Consider the following 8478-nt stretch of genomic DNA (forward strand, 5'->3'; position numbering starts at 1 on the left):
GAGACCAGCCAGGAGCCCAGGAGCAAGGCAGGCGTTTCCAGAAGATCTTGGCAGAAAGAGTCAGAACAAAGAAGCAGACTGGCCAAGCAGTGCTGGGGAGGGTGTGAGATTAACTACATCTGGGTGGAGCACAACCCACACACTGCAGAGGTCTGGGCAGTCATGAAATCCAATTGGGCTGCTCAGGATAGTGGGTGGCAGAGACTGTACCTCAGAGCTCGAGGTTCAGAGGCAAGATGTGGATTTTTGTTTTATTTTTTCTTTTTGTTTTAATTCAGTCCCTGTAGAGACTGCCCAAAATTGCCAATGCCAACTATATTTCAAGCTGTCATGGTGGGGTATTGGGGCAAGTTTTCAATTAGCAATAATTGCGCCTCGGGTAAACCTCATTGGCTGTGATATTGCCACTGCACAAAGCTGATTTGGGTTTTTTTTTTTTAAAGGATTAGCAAGAGAAAGAGCACAATCTAGAGGAAATGGAATATCAACAAGGTCACTGAAAAGAGACCTAGGGACTTGATGTTCAGGAATAAGGCTGGCTACTAGAATCAGAGAAAAGATTTGTGTAGGTCCAATAGCAAGGCTGATTTGATGCTATCACATTGAGAAACTCATACTCTGCTTTGCATTTTTGCATTTTTAGTACCTCCAAAGCTGTTTACATTCTCCCAGACTATAGAGATACTCTAGGGCCTAAGTTGGTCCCCGCCGGGCTAATCACCAAATCACAGCATTTGGCAGGTGATTTCAACAAGTGTAAAATGTGGCTCCCATCCTCAAGGTGTTTATGTTCTATTTGGAAAGAAAAGGTCAGCACACATGAGACAGAAATATGTCTACTGTGTCCACTTACTGTGTTACGTACAAGTTGTAGGTATTAAGGAAAAGAAAAATTAGTATGTGCTGGAGAGGTCAAGGAGGGCTTCACAGAAGAGGGATGATTTGAAGGTTTTGGTTTTCTGTTGTTTTTTTTTTAATTTTTGAGACAGGGTTTCACTTCATCACCCAAACTAGTGCAGTGGTGTGATCATGGCTCACTGCAGCCTTGACCTCAAGAGATCAGTTGGTCCTCCCACCTCGGCCTCCTGAGTATCTGAGACTGCAGATGCACACCACCATGCCCAGTTAATTTTTTATCTTTTTTTGTAGAGACAGGGTTTTGCCATGTTGCCCACACTGGTCTCCAACTCCTGGGCCCAAGAGTTCTGCCCACCTGAACCTCTCGAAGTATTGGGATTACAGGCGTTAGCCACTGTACCCAACCTGGTCTGAAGTTTTTTTAAGTGAAGAAAAGCAGAACTGGGGCCCTGGGGGTGGGAGATGTTCATGGGGGTGGAGAGAGGAGAGTGAGAAATATCCTGACATATTTTTCTCATCATTTCCACCCAAACAGGAATAGTCGAGCCTCTCATTTCTACAAGGGTAATGGAACCACTAGTGAGCACTTAGAAAGTAGACAATAGAGGCCAGGTGCGGTGGCTCACCCCTGTAATCTCAGCACTTTGGGAGGCCGAGGTGGGTGGATCACCTGAGGTCGGGAGTTTGAGATCAGCCTGACCAACATGGAGAAACCCCATTTCTACTAAAAATACAAAATTAGCCAGATGTGGTGGCATATGCCTGTAATCCCACCTACTCAGGAGGCTGAGGCAGGAGAATTGCTTGAACCCAGGAGGTGGAGGTTGCAGTGAGCCGAGACCTAGCCATTACACTCCACTCTGGGCAAGAAAAGCAAAACTCTGTCTCAAAAAAAAAACCAAAAAAACACAGTAGACGATAAAGAAAGGAAGTTGAGTTTGCTTGATAAGAGAAGAACATTATTAGAATGGTTGTGTTGGTAGCTCCCAGCCTCTTCCTCTATGGCTGTCTGTTCCAGTCCCCTAGCTAATCTGGCCCTGACTTATAGTAGTGCCAACTTCAAGCCTTCAGGGCATTTTCTACAAGCTTCCTGTCTAATGCTTCCCACTCTTATCACTCCCTCCCCTTGTTTTCCTTCCATTTTTTTAATGACTACTATTGAATCAAATTTTCCTATTAAATAAAACCCTTGGGATCTTGGAAACTTAAGTCAACTTTCCCCTCATATATGACATAATGATATACATTATGTTTTAATGGCTCTGGACGCCATCACTGATAGAATAGGTCACCTGTTTAGCATAGTCAGGATGAATGTCACCATCAAGATGACTACTCTTTATTGAAGAGTATGAGTCAACTCAGTATATTCATCTATCTTTGTGACTTTTTCTTTTCTTCTAAGAGTTTTAATGTATTCCTTAGCTACTGGCAGTTGCTTTTCCCAGTCTGCTGCTGCTTAAGAAATTTCTAATGGTCAATGTCAGATCCCAGGACACCAGGATAATGCTAAAAAGGAAATAGTCTCAGAGAATCTTGATTTTTAGCCACTGTTTTACTCTGCAGGAGCAGAGAGAAATAGGAGCAAGGATAATTTCCTTCCTTTACCAGCTGCTGAAGTAGACCTGATATTTGGGTTGGAAAAGTGTATCAACTCACCTCAATTTAGAGAAATTATTTTTTAACCTCAAGAAAATAACATACACATTGCATCACTGAGGAGGCTCCTTTGTGGGCTTATAGCAGGAAAAATCCAGACACTTGATAGGGCTATGCTACAGACATGGTGGCCCATGCAAGGAACTGGCAGTTGTGGGAGACAATGACAATGATTGACACTTGTCTGGCAATTTACAGCATACTGTTTCAAATCTCATTTAATTCTCTCAGTAAGCCTGAGACAAAGGGGTTATTTTATGCACTCCACAGATGAGGAAATAGACTTGCTTTCTTAAGCAACAGGCAGTGAGTTACAATCCAGAATGAATATAGTCTCTCTGAATCCCAATCCTATACCCTTCCCAGTAAACAGGTTCTATTTCACTGTATGGCAATCAGTTGTGAGATGTTTCACACAAGAATTCATCATTAACAAAAGAATTATATTTGATAGTGATAATTTAAAATCATAAATCAGAGTCTCTCATTTTCTTGTATTGAAGTGCTTTTATTTTTATTTATTTTTTTTTTTGAGACAGATTTTCACTGGAGTGCAGTGGCATGATTTTAGCTCACTGCAACCTCTGCCTTTCAGGTTCAAGCGATCCTCCTGCCTCAGCCCCACTAGTAGCTAGGATTACAGGCAGGCACCACCATGCCAGGCTAATTTTTGTGTTTTTAGTAGAAACAGCGTTTCGCCACGTTGGCCAGGTTGGTCTCGAACTCCTGACCTCAGGTAATCCACCTGCCTTGACCTCCCAAAGTGCTGGGATAAGAGGCATGAGTCACTGCCCCTAGCCTGAAGTGGATTTTTGGAGCAGGAAGAATAGGTCAAATTGCAATAAGCTATCTGGGGAATCACACACGTCAATTAGATCTGTGCAATGGTACTAACAGACCATGGCTGGTGGAGATAATAATAGTTGTCATGATTGTAAGTTATTGCCTTGCTTTCTTCACTGGAAAACACCAGGTTTCACCGAAGTTTGAATCTGAGTTTTCCTATGACTGTGTGCCTGCTTGTGTGAATATCATCCATTTTGAATATCTCTGAAAGACACCAGTGGAGAATGACTGTGGCTCATTGTGCCGCCTTCCTGATCTGACTGTGGTAGTACACATACTACCTTTCAGCCCTGCTATGCATCAAACTGGGTACACATCCCTAACACATACCCTTTGCTTATAATGAAACTTCTAATAGGCTATTGCTTATAGGGAAAGCTTGTATAACCAACTCTCAATTCTTATTTTTATATAAGGTCAAAACTGCAGTGTTCTGTTAATGGTGATACTACTACAATGTCTGTAGATACAAGCAATAGAAAACTGTAACATTCTTACAACACAAATAAAATGTAAACATTTTTGAAAAACTTTTGAGAAATTCAGAGGTTGGACAACCTAGCATGATAACAGAAACACTCGAAATGTTTGGGAGCCTTTTTTTTTTTTTTTTTTTTTTTTTTTCTGAGATGGAGTCTCGCTCTTATCACCTGGGCTTGGAGTGCAGTGGTGCGATCTCAGCTCACTGCAACCTCCGCTTCCCAGGTTCAAGCAATTCTCCTGCCTCAGCCTCCTGAGTAGCTGGGATTACAGGCACCAGCCACCACGCCCAGCTAATTTTTGGACTTTTAGTAGTGACAGGATTTCACCATGTTGGCCAGACTGGTGGGAGCCATTTTTACGCAAACTTGTGATGTTGTGCTGTTTCTTTTCTTGAAGGTTAAAAAAGGCATGTTTTGATGCAAGAACACAGGATATGAGTGTGCACTAAATGAAGATCTACATCTATATAACAGTTCTCATTGGCAGAGAGAAGAGATTTTTATCTTTCAGGAGATACTCAGCAACATCCGGAGACCTTGATTTTCCCAGTTTAGGACTGGAGTGTTAAAGCTATTGGCATCTAGTGTGTAGAGGCCAGAGATGCTGTTGCTGGTAAACATCCTGCAATGCCCAGCCTTTATCCCTGCAGTAAAGAATTATTCACCCCAAAATGTTAACAGGGCTGAAGTGAACGAAGCCCTAATCTACACTGACACTAAAATGATAATTGTTATCTGATGCAACTGAGCAAACCGCAATGGGGTTCAATTATAGAAGGGAAAAAAAGAGTGTTACTATAAGCAGATATTTCCGTGTCCTCAGATTTTGGGAGACAGTCTTTTTTTGTTTGTTTGTTTGTTTTTGTTGTTGTTGGTTGTTTTTTTTTTTTTTTTTGAGGTGGAGTCTCACTCTGTCACCCAGGCTGGTGTGCAGCAGCGTGATCTTGGCTCATTGCAACCTCCGCCTCCTGGGTTCAAGCAATTCTCCTGTCTCTGCCTACCCAGTAGCTGGAATTACAGGCACACATCACCACTCCCAGCTAATTTTTGTATTTTTAGTAGAGATGGAGTTTCATCATGTTGGTTAGCCAGGCTGGTCTCATACTCCTGACCTCAGGAGATCCACTGGCCTCAGCCTCCCAAAGTTCTGGGTTACAGGCATGAGCCACCGTGCCTGGCCTGGGAGACAGTTTTGTTCAAGTCCCCCAGCCCATGGTGGAAAGTTACTTACAATATTTCCTGTAGGTTTATGGGTGACTTTGTTTTAGTTGTGGGCTGAGAGACGCCGCTTGATTCACTGCCACTGCCTGTTCCAAACTGTCGCTTTCAGCCCCTGCCTCTGCTGCCCTCCCCCTGACTCCCAGGATGATTCTGTTTCACTTTGGGTATGATTTTTCTTTCTTCCTCCCTGAAAAATCCCTCTTACGTATGCTTATTGTGGGTTGCAAACCATTGCTGATAGGCCAGGGTTGTTTTTGAATTCCTCAAGTCTTCCTCACCAAAGGAAATTTCATGTTGCCCTTGAACTTGTGTAGGATTTAGCTGGCCCATGGTTGGCCAGAGTTCTCCACCCTCTCATGTCTCAATCTTTTTTTTCAGATCCTTAGGCTGTCTCTCTGAGTAGCCAGCTAAAACCCCACAAATTCCTATTTCTTTCTCACACAAACTAATTTAGCCTTCTTTGTTTCACTCTCTTCTTCCCCTGCCCTGGGTGGAGTGGGAGTGGGATTACTGAAATAGGAACATCAAAACATTTTTTCTAACAAACAACAGCAATCACAAAAACAACCCAGGAGATAAATTATGCCACTCTTCTAGAAGGCAAAATGTAAGTACTTGTTTTACATAGGATTTATTTTCTTCCCAACACACTGGAGAGAAACAATGTAGTATAGCTGTTGTGAGCAGCGGGCACTGGAGTGAGACCACTTGGGGTTTGAGTCTTGGCTCTGTCACCTATTATCCGCATGACCTTGGGTAAGTTACTTGACCTATCTGTTGTCCCTTAGTTCCCTCACTATTACAATGGGGAAAATAGAAGTACCTACCCCAGAGAACTACTGTGAGAATTTTTAAAAGGCAGTGCATGTGAAGTGCCTTCATTCAGTGGCTGACACATGGTAGCTGCTCAACAGCGAGTACTAAAGAGTGGGATGCGAAGGCAGACTGCCCACATAGAGAAAGAGCATGCAATGAGCACATTCAGACAGACAGGGGTGAGTGTACTAAGCTATAGGGGTTCAAAGAAGACAAAGAGCTTCTGCCCTTAAAGAAATCCCAGGCTCCTGGGAAAGACAGAAAAGTAAACAAATAACTATAATGCAATGTGACAGTGCTACAGCCAAGGTCTATCTGTACTTGTCAAAAGATTTCTACTCAGCAGTGACCATGACATCCTGTTGTTGTGGATAGACATTAGTTTCTATCCACTAGAGAATCACAATGCATATTGCATTCTTCTTGCAGTGAAAGGCAGTTGGGTATTCATGAGTGTTTGGATTTGGCTAGTTCCACTGCCAAAATTCACAGCTTAAGGAACAGAGAGTTGTCTCTGTTTGTCTTTGCTGGTGGGCTCCCCTATCCTGTACGGTCATAAAGGGGGCTTTATTCCCCATGGTGGGCTGCTTCTTGATTAAGACTTTGCTGCTTCCCAGGTATGATGGCTCATGCCTGCAATCCCAGCACTTTGGGAGGCTGACACGGGCGGATCACTTGAGGCCAGGAGTTTGAGACTAGCCTGGCTAACATGGCGAAACCCCACCTCTACTAAAAATATAAAAATTAGCCAGGCATGGTGATGCATGTCTGTAATCCCAGCTACTTGGGAAGCTAAGCCAGGAGAATCTCTTGAACCTGGGAGAGGAAGGTTACAGTGAGCTGAGATTGCACCATGCACTCCAGCTTGACCAAAAGAGCAGGATTCTATCTCCAACAACAACAAAAGACTTCGGGGCTCAGCAGAGTCTTAGAATGCAACCAAGAACACACTACCTCCCGCAAGCCTATAGGAGAGTAAAAAGACTCATCATTCCACAACTAAAAAGGGCCTAGGTTGATAAGTAGAACTTTTAATATGCCAATTTTAAGTAACTTAAATCATGGAACCATACTTTATTGTTTTTAATGATTTTTATAGTGAGTAAAGGACCTGAGTAAGTACATTTCCAAATAGCAATGATTATTAAAATGCAACAAGTATTATTCTTTATATTATTTCAAGACATTTTTACCCTATCCCCTCCCAAACCTCTAAAATATATCATGACCTGCAGTAACTTACAGAAACTTTGTGAGTTACTGTTTTGCTAATTAAAGTCAATGAAAACTTAGATGTTTAAAACCACTGTAGGGAATATTGGCAAAACGTGAGTGTCACAAAACAAGAAGCAGCCATCATCATGGAACAGTATAAAATGAAAGTCAATCAAATGAGAAAAATACCAAAATTGAATTTATTCCTTATACCTGACCTGGATAAATTCCAAATGGATAGTAATATTTAAATTCCTAAAATGATACCATTATGGTATTAGAAAAAACTAAAAGAGGGTTATTCACCTTTAAGTGGAAAAGGCATTTCTAATGATGACATTAAATCCAGAATTATAAAAGAAAAGATTAATACATTCAATCTTTGAACATCAAAATTTTCAGCGTAGAAAAAACCCTAAACATAGTCAAAAAAAGACAAGCTGCTAAAATATGTCCAGCTCTATTACAGACCAAAGACTAATTTCCCTAACATATAATGAGCTCCTGCAAATCAGAAAGCAAAAGACCAACAATGCAATAGAAAAATGGGGAAAGACACCAACAGTGACTAGATAAAGAAAATGTGCTATGTATATACCATGGAATACTACATAGCCATAAAAAAGAATGAAATCATGACCTTTTAAGGAACACTGATACAGCTGCCAACTAATACAGAAACAGAAAACCAAATACCACATGTTCTCACTAATAGGTGGGAGCTAAACATTAGGTACATATGGACATAAAGATGAGAATGATAGACACTGGGGACTACAAGGCGAGGAAGGCAGAAGGGGGACAAGGGCTGAAAAACTGTCTACTGGGCTATGCTCACTACCAGGGTGACAGGCTCAATCATACACCAAACTGCAGTAACAGGCAATATATTCTTGAAACAAACCTGCACATGTACCCCCTGAATCCAAAATAAGAGTTAAAATTTTAGGGGGCTGGGCGTGGTGGCTCACGCCTGTAATCCCAGCACTTTGGGAGGCTGAGGCGGGTGGATCACAAGGTCAAGAGATCGAGACCATCCTGGTCAACATAGTGAAACCCCGTCTCTACTAAAAATACAAAAAATTAGCTGGGCATTGTGGCACATGCCTGTAATCCCAGCTACTCAGGAGGCTGAGGCAGGAGAATTGCCTGAACCCAGGAGGCAGAGGTTGCAATGAGCCGGGATCGCGCCATTGCACTCCAGCCTGGGTAACAAGAGCGAAACTCCGTCTCAAAAAAAAAAAAAAAAAAAATTTTAAAAAAGAAAAAGGGGCAAAGAATATGAACAGGCAGGACCTGAGGAGAAAAAGTACACATGGCTCCTAAGCACATGCAAATGGCTCAGCCTCACTCACAATAGAGAAATTCGAATTAAAGCTAT

General features: G+C 42.1%; 1 non-coding gene across 1 annotated transcript; it reads right to left on the reverse strand.

The window, feature by feature from the left end:
* Positions 1-278: 278 nt before the first annotated feature.
* Positions 279-419, reverse strand: LOC135274324 (U4 spliceosomal RNA). Its single transcript, XR_010342175.1, has one exon. It is a non-coding gene; the product is annotated as a U4 spliceosomal RNA (small nuclear RNA).
* Between the last annotated feature and the right edge of the window lie 8059 nt (positions 420-8478).

The sequence above is a fragment of the Aotus nancymaae genome, unplaced genomic scaffold (assembly GCF_030222135.1).
Source record: "Aotus nancymaae isolate 86718 unplaced genomic scaffold, 86718_ANA_hifiasm-v0.15.2.pri h1tg000011l, whole genome shotgun sequence".
In the NCBI taxonomy this organism is placed as follows: Eukaryota; Metazoa; Chordata; class Mammalia; order Primates; family Aotidae; genus Aotus; species Aotus nancymaae.